Source organism: Amphibalanus amphitrite, unplaced genomic scaffold (assembly GCF_019059575.1).
Source record: "Amphibalanus amphitrite isolate SeventyFive unplaced genomic scaffold, NRLGWU_Aamphi_draft 000238F_arrow, whole genome shotgun sequence".
NCBI lineage: Eukaryota > Metazoa > Arthropoda > Thecostraca > Balanomorpha > Balanidae > Amphibalanus > Amphibalanus amphitrite.
The window spans coordinates 40,255-48,093 of NW_024881733.1; positions in this window are offsets into that span (position 1 = coordinate 40,255).

Below are 7,839 nucleotides of genomic sequence, written 5' to 3' on the forward strand. Positions count from 1 at the left end.
GAATGCAATGTGACAGAACCGGTATGAAAATATTCAAAAACAGAGGACATCATATGACCACCGGCTCCTAAAAGTGTAGGGTATTTTGACAACGTCCCTAAAACATTACCCATTTTGATCGGACCTTTGACTGACATGGACTCGAGAACCCATGCTTTTTATTGCATTTAACCCGCGCCGTGCTGGTGGCCTGAACTTTCCGCCGAGTGCTGGGGGGGGGGGGGGGGCGTTTTCACGCCCCCCCCCGTCTAACTCGGCTCCTGGGCCACGTAGCGACACGCGGTAAGCGGCAATCGAAAGAGTGTCAAAAATAAGGACGAAAACACTTCGGTCATTTTTTGGGTCAGGTCAAAGGTCAGGTCACCAGAGGTCACCAAAGGTAAAATGTTGACTATTTCAACATTTTGGAAACTGCCAACGGCTATCTCGGGAACCGATAGAGCTACAGCGCCGCGGAAAAGCGCATTCGATAGCCCTTTTACAGACCTTTCTGAGTAATGTTCTCAGATTTGACCTCAGGTCAACGGTTTAGCCTCCAGAGGGCAAAAACTCCAAAAATAGCCGTTTTTGTTGGGGAGCGGCGGCCGTTCGTATCGGCCGCCGGCAGCGTGCGCCGACGCTGCAGCCTGCAGTCTCGGCCGGCCAGTGACGTAGGTGACGTGGCGGCCGCTGATTGGTCGGCGGGCGCCCAGCCCCCCTATATAATGCGGCGCATCGCCGGCGGCGGCAGTCGCTGAGCGGGTGGCTCGGCGGGTGGAGCTCGGGGCGGAGCGGTTGGCTCGCCCAGAGGAGCTCTGGGATGGGCTCACGGACAGGTGGTCCGGCCTGATGGGCAACCAGGGTATTAGCGTGTAATGAGCCGATGTGCATAGATTAATACATTAGTTAACTGAGCCGTGGTGTTTACCCGAGAATGCGTGTTCCGAACATTTTTACGAAAAACGTTTTTTCGTCAATAACTTTTGACTCATAAGCGCCATGACATTACTTTTGCCAGCATCGTGTTCCTCTCGTCGAGACGCGTCGAATGAACTATTTGTTGACCTTGAAAGGTCATTTTGAAAATTTGACCTCAGGTCAAGGTCATGACCTGACCGAAAAGGGTCATGTTGCATATCAGTCGATCCGTATCGTCGAGCTGAACACATCTGACGTGTTTTCACCGCTCTAGCACGTCTCTATCAAAAGTTATAGCCAAAAAACTGCTGGCGACCGTTCATGACCTGAGATGACCTCAGGGGCACACAGAGGGGTCACAGGTGCATTTTTCCTATTCAGTGTGTCATGTTTACCTATGAACCGATGTTTGAGAGCGTTTTGAACGATATTCGTCCAAAAGAGGCGCATTTCAATTTTCTCCCATTGACTTATAATGGAGAGGTCGCAAAATTGACCTGACCTTAGGTCACAGATATAAAAATCCGAGATATACATTTTATACATACTGTTACTCATATCAATCGCTGAAAGTTTCAAAGTGATCGTTCAGTCGGTGTAGCTATAGCGAGCCTTTGAACTTTTTCTGAGGTAAGGTCACTTGACGTGACCTGGTGACCTGACCTTGAACGGCCTAGGTCTGAAATTTTCACAACATGTGCGGAAATGATGTAGGAACACGTGTACCAAAAACGGCGGCGCTGCGCGCCGCCGTTTTTGAGATATTCGCGAAAAACCTGAGGGGGGGGGGGGCGTAAAAACGCCCCCCCCAGCACGGCGCGGGTTAATGAAAGAAAATAATCATATTTTCTTATAAAATGCGTGAAAATATTTAAAATCAGAGGACATCGATGTGCCACAGCCCTATGAAAGTCCTTCTCGATCTAAGTGCGCCCCAACATGTTGAACATCGTATCAGCATTCACTCTATTCCGTAACGTTACTCTCGAGAACCCACTGTTTTTATTGCATGTATGGTCGCTTACTGAATGCAATGTGACAGAACCGGTATGAAAATATTCAAAAAATAGAGGACACCATAACAGTACCAGCCCCAAAAGTGTAGTGTATTCAAACAAAGTCTGTATTATACGAGTCATTTTGATCGGTCTTTTCCTTCACTTTGACTTGAGAACCTATGCTTTTTATTGCGCGAAATGAATGAGATTCATCACATGTTCATTGTTCCTATTGAATGCATTATAAATATAATATGCAAAATCAGGGGACATCGATGCGTTTCAGCCCGGTGAAATGCCCAGTTGATGAATAGCTGTTTGGCCCATTTTAACACTGCGTCGGCATTTACACAGCTTCCGAACGATATGCCTGATAAGAGAGCATGAATTTTTAGGTATTGCGAGCTATGTATGCATTGGTGCCTGTCCAGTGTTCATACGCTATACCCATTGTGGCATAAAGAAGACATTCTTAGCTTATAAAGATATGTAGTAAAAATAGGTTTTTGGTCTTCTCATTATGTTTACCTAAGTGGTATTACATTTCAAGTTGCGTGTAGAGGGATTTATTTTCAGTGTTTTGTCGTAAATAAAAGTGAATTAGCTGTTAAAACCAACACTTATATAACTATAAGCTTGGATAGTAGTTTCTTGGATAAGAAGTTTTCACTACAGGGATGAAACTTTTGCACTACAATGACGAAAACGTCATCAATCGTCATCAGATATCGTTAATTTTCTGAAAGAGCACTTCCGGCAGAAGAAAACGCATTACACAAAATAATCGAAGTGTCTTCACTTGTTATTTATTACACTAGGGGAAAGTGGGGTAAGACGGTCAAGGTAGGTAAGACGGGCACCCCCTCTGCAGACCAAACCAATAGCGCTACGAGCGAGAAAAATTAGGACCAGAATAGCCTTTCCCACTACACACCGCCATTGAAGTCTGGTGAATTTGTGTTCGGTCAATAATCTTTTATTTTGATTTCTTTAAAACACTCATTTCATTGAAAACATTCATAATGTATTGTGCAAGCTTTTGTGTGCAGCACTATAGAGTTAAAAACTGGCAATCACTTGTGGCACACTCATATGCCTCCAGTGTTCATTCACCGCGGATTTGCTTTGTCTGCATCAAATTGTCCACAGAGAAAAATCGTGCTGAACTTCTGACATTGAGTTTGGGGTAAGACGGGCAACTATGAATCCGATGGGTCTGTAATGGTAAAAATATTTTTGTTGCTGTAGGAAAAAAGAAGCATTTCTGATAAGAATATGTTCGATTCCGATACTCACAGACATGTTAGCAATATTCCTTCGGCACAGTTTATTCTCGAATAATGAATGTGAAAAACGGCTCTACATGGCTTCTGAACTAGGGCCTATATACGAGTATACGCCTTCTGCACGAATCTCGTATACTGCCATTTCCGAAGCACTTGAGACCAACGAGCGACTGTATCAATGCGGCTAATCTCGGGCATTTGCTGCGAGCTGTGCTGGTCGGTGAAAGAAGCTGGCCGTCTTGCCCTACCCATGTGACCGTCTTACCCCATGGAGTGGGGTAAGATGGGTTTTTGCAAGGTTTTGCAAAAATAGCTGCAGTTTATTTGTTGAGTCAGGTCTAAGTCTCATCTTCTGGCAAATGGAAGTAAAATGTCTGTAAAAGGTTTTCACTCAGTTTCCCGTTTCTATGATGTTTCTAACCGGCCGAAAAATGGCTCCAAAGTTAAGGTGCCCGTCTTACCCCACTTTCCCCTATGTCTTTATGTTTATGCAATGTAGGCCTTCCCACTTGTAGGCGACTGAAACGAAATGCTTACAAAAAACGAAAGCATATATTGATAATGTTTGTTCCATTTATCGGACAGTAAAATTCTCAAGGATATAAAGATGCATTTTCTTTTCTTGTGTCTTGCTTGTGAAACTACACGTGTCACTCCTTAGACGCGTTTATATAGGGTTTGTTGCAAGCTATATCTCCGTCCGTGATGTTGCAAAAGATGTCAATGGTGCTAAACAATTTACAAAATAATCCCCTCTCATTATTTGAAGATCACTGCATCGACATTATCGCCAAATAAACGAGCTAGAGCCTCGTCAAAAATGCTATGTAAACGCGAATCTTGTCTCCCTGTCCTTGATATTTTTGACGTCATATTTTTATGGGTTAGGATTTTCCCCGCCCATTTACAGGAACCCTTGCATCTTTCATTTTTTCTATTACACCGGCACTGTGTGGATGGATTCCATGACGGTTTTTCGTCCAGCAGATTTTCGTCGGACAATTTTTCGTCCGCAGATTTTCGTCCGACTTTTTTTCGTCTCGCATTTTTTCGTCTGTACATTTTTTCGTCTGTGCATTTTTTCGTCTGTACATTTTTTCGTCTGTACATTTTTTCGTCCGGACATTTTTTCGTTCGTATATTTTTTCGTCTGTGCGTTTTTTCGTCCGGACATTTTTTCGTCTACAATTTCAACGTAACCTAACCTAACCTAGCCTAACCTAACCTAACCTAACCTTACCTAACCTTACCTACTGATGTTTGCCTACCGGGGGATAAGGAAAAAGTTACTTGCATGAATAGATTGCAAGCAATGGTAAGTCAAATATTTTTAGGTTAAGTGGTTATGCATCAGGCTTCAGGCCTTCGGCCTGAAGCCAGATACACAACCACTTAACCTAAAAATATTTGACTTACCATTGCCTGTAATCTCTCCTAAGGCATTGCCTTCGGCAGGGGCTCCGCCACGGTTTTGGGATTGGGGGGGTCCGACCCAAAACACAAAACATCACTGGCGGATCCAGGGTGGCATTCAAGGGGATGCCACCGCAACGCCAGAAATTACCAGGATGCCACCCCCCCCACCGCAGCGCCCGAAATCGACGAAAATTGCTGTTTTTCTTGAGTACAAAGAAACTTAACAATTTTATTGGAAGAGGTTTGCTTTAAACTGCAAAACAAAGGTTCAGATTGTATAAGGACTCGAAAACCGAGGAGCAGAACCCTATTGACACCGACGTGGCGGCCTCTAAAATTGACGTTCTTGAGGAGTAGAGGCCAGTGTTGCGCGCTTCAAAGGCGGAAGGTATTGGCCATCAGTGAACGCATTGGACTCTCAGTGACTGGCATGGGCTTGGGGGACCTAAATAGGCCCTCAGGTATCTACGTAGTCTCTAAAGCCAGTGTAGAGCTCTCCTAGGCCGTACTTACCTAAAGGAAAGCTCAGGACTTTAGCAGTTATTGTAAGGATTTGAAAGCCTTGCCCTCATATAGCAACATAGAGTCCTTTTAGAGACTGACAATTTGACATTCAGATTCAATTCAGTCTCTGTGATGAGTGTGACCTATCCTGACCTGAAAATGGATAGCAAAATGCTCCACTTGCTGTTGGGATTGTGACTTGTGAACGTCCTACCTCTACGAACCTGCGTTTAGAGCCCTGTGCAGATATATTGCAAATTACCTCAGAACGGTGTGAGGATGCTTAGACTAGTATGGTGCTCTGAAGGACCGGCATGGATCCCCGACACTATAGGATTACCTCACATTGAAAGAGAATTCTCAGATCGTTTTGAAGCTCTCTTAGGGCAGGTGTGTCAATGAGGTGCCCTACAAGCTGGACCCCCTCGCAAAATTATAGCCAAATTCTAGCATACCTAGCTAATCCTAGCCATCTCAATCTTAAATGCATTCATAGTGATAACAAAAATGGCGAAATGATGACACTCCCACGTAGACCGGTGAGTGTCACTGTCGAGCACTTCGTCTGCTATGACATTATAAGGGTTCCCTACATTTCTAGATCTTCAGTTCCTTAGCTATACGACTGTCAACACACTCAAAATGCATATAGTGAATGATTTAGTCATTTTTACGCGAAAACAAGCTTATAGGTATCTGGAGTATTGGGGGGTACTGTACCCCCCAGGTAAATTATTGAGGGGGTCCGGACCCCCGCGACCCCCCCTGTGGCGGAGCCCCTTTCGGCACTGCACTGCTTCGCCCCGAGTATTATTATGATGTCATTTGCCTCACAGTTGAATAGCATTGTAGTATGTTTTCACTCAACCTTGGGTGCACAGACGTAAAATTTATTGAACGAAAAAATGTCCGGACGAAAATATGTACAGACGAAAAAATATACGAACGAAAAAATGTCCGGACGAAAAAATGTACAGACGAAAAAATGTACAGACGAAAAAATGCACAGACGAAAAAATGTACAGACGAAAAAATGCGAGACGAAAAAAAGTCGGACGAAAATCTGCGGACGAAAAACTGTCCGACGAAAAAATGTCAGACGAAATTTTGTCCGGACACGTGTGGATGTGCTGTGGATAATTTGTGTATTTTTTGTGACCCGTGTGACCGGTATCTATATACATTGGTGTAGTCATTATTGAATCCATCAGTGTCTTTCCCCACAACATCGCCAATTTGGCCACACTGGAATCGATTGAGTCATTTTCCGTGAGGGTGCGGGCTTTGGGCAGTGTTTTGTTCCCTCAGTTTGAGTTATTTTGGTAGCTTGATTAATTATCTAGGTATATTTTGGGTAAAGTTGGATAAATTCCATTTTATTTGCTCATGTAGAAATCATGATTCACAGCTTCAAGTGTTCTGTACATAACGCAATAAGAACATCTGATACCCGTGTTTGGTGTTACAACAGTGTTGTAAATAGGATCCTTTTTGTTTTATTGTCTCAGACTCACCTGCCTGGGTTCCTCGTCACTACTGTAGAGTCAGCCGGCCATCTGGTCCAAAAGATTTTGGTCTCCTTTACAAATTGCTCCTGCTCCCGCAGTCAGAACATTCTGAATTTTTGGTGCAAGTTCGTGGCATGACCTAGCGTTTGCAATGTAGCTAATTAGCTTTCAAATGCTACTGAATGCTAAAAGACATCATTTGAACTATGCGCCCTAACCCAACAAGTACAAGTAAGTACATCATTTGAAATGGTTTCCAAACATTCCATCTCGGAATACCCATAAAAACCCATAAAAATACTAAAAATACTATACTATTATAGCAGGCATCTCAGGTGCTGCCTTTTACGAGAAGTCCCTAGACTTGTCAGCTCTTGAGATAATTACCCAAATTTTGCTTTTAGAAGTCTTCATCAAAAAGTAGATATTACGGAATAAGACATACCTGGGCCCTGTTTCACCGGTTATAGCAGCACGCTGCTATCAAATTGCGCGAGCTGACGTAATGTGATGACGTCATACTGCTGACGTAAGGGGCAATTCTGGCGCACGATTGCCATAATATTGTTTTACGTCATCAGCTAAATGTTCGAAGTTAATGTCCAAATTTTTCCTAAACCCAACTTCTTTTAAATACATCATATTGGAAAAATATATATCAAAAATATATATACTATCATGACTGCGTAAACTCTTACTTTTAGGCTAATACGTCACTTAATGCTGCCGCCAAGGTCGCGGCAATCGTGCGCCGTAACTACCCATTACGTCAACAGTATGGCGTCACGACATGACGTCAGCTCGCGAAACGTGATAGCAGCTTGCTGCTATCACCGGTGAAACAGGGCCCGGATCTAACCTTACCTACTGGCTACTACCTACCAACCTAAGGCCTACAACCTACAAACCTACAACCCACCAACCTACAAACATACAAGTTGTCAATTAGGCTATTTATTTATGCAAGGATATAAATGGATGGCATGTGACGTGTTGAAAGGATTTTGCCATCCTGATAATATTTTTTATCAATCAGTGCTTAAAGGGACACTCCCACCTTAACATTAGTTTTGAGTTGAGATAGCCAAATTGGTGGCCATGGCCTGCAAATACCGGTTTGGGCACTCACAACATCGACAAATGCTTTAATTCGGAGATATGGAATTTCAAACTTGCAGTTTTCGGATTCTAAGGGGCTAGTGCATTGGTATGCCCCCTTAGAATTTGTGA